The sequence below is a fragment of the Podarcis gaigeae genome, assembly GCF_964106915.1.
Source record: "Podarcis gaigeae genome assembly, chromosome: 9".
Lineage (NCBI taxonomy): Eukaryota > Metazoa > Chordata > Lepidosauria > Squamata > Lacertidae > Podarcis > Podarcis gaigeae.
Window position 1 is genome coordinate 37,037,522 of NC_139685.1, and position 226 is coordinate 37,037,747.

The window sequence follows — 226 nt, forward strand, 5'->3', positions numbered from 1 at the left end:
AAAGTATGCACAAGCTTCTTTTCAACCAGGTTTATCCAATAGCACCCAGTTTCTTAAAATAGAAATTGTTTATATCATGCAATAAAGAGATTGCCTTATTTATTCCATTCACACAGAAGCCAACAATTTATTTAAAAAGAAATATTGCCTAAAGAGCAATGGGTTCACTTAGGACAACGATACATTGTTCTTAATATTTGATTGTTACCTCATGACAATACAAGAT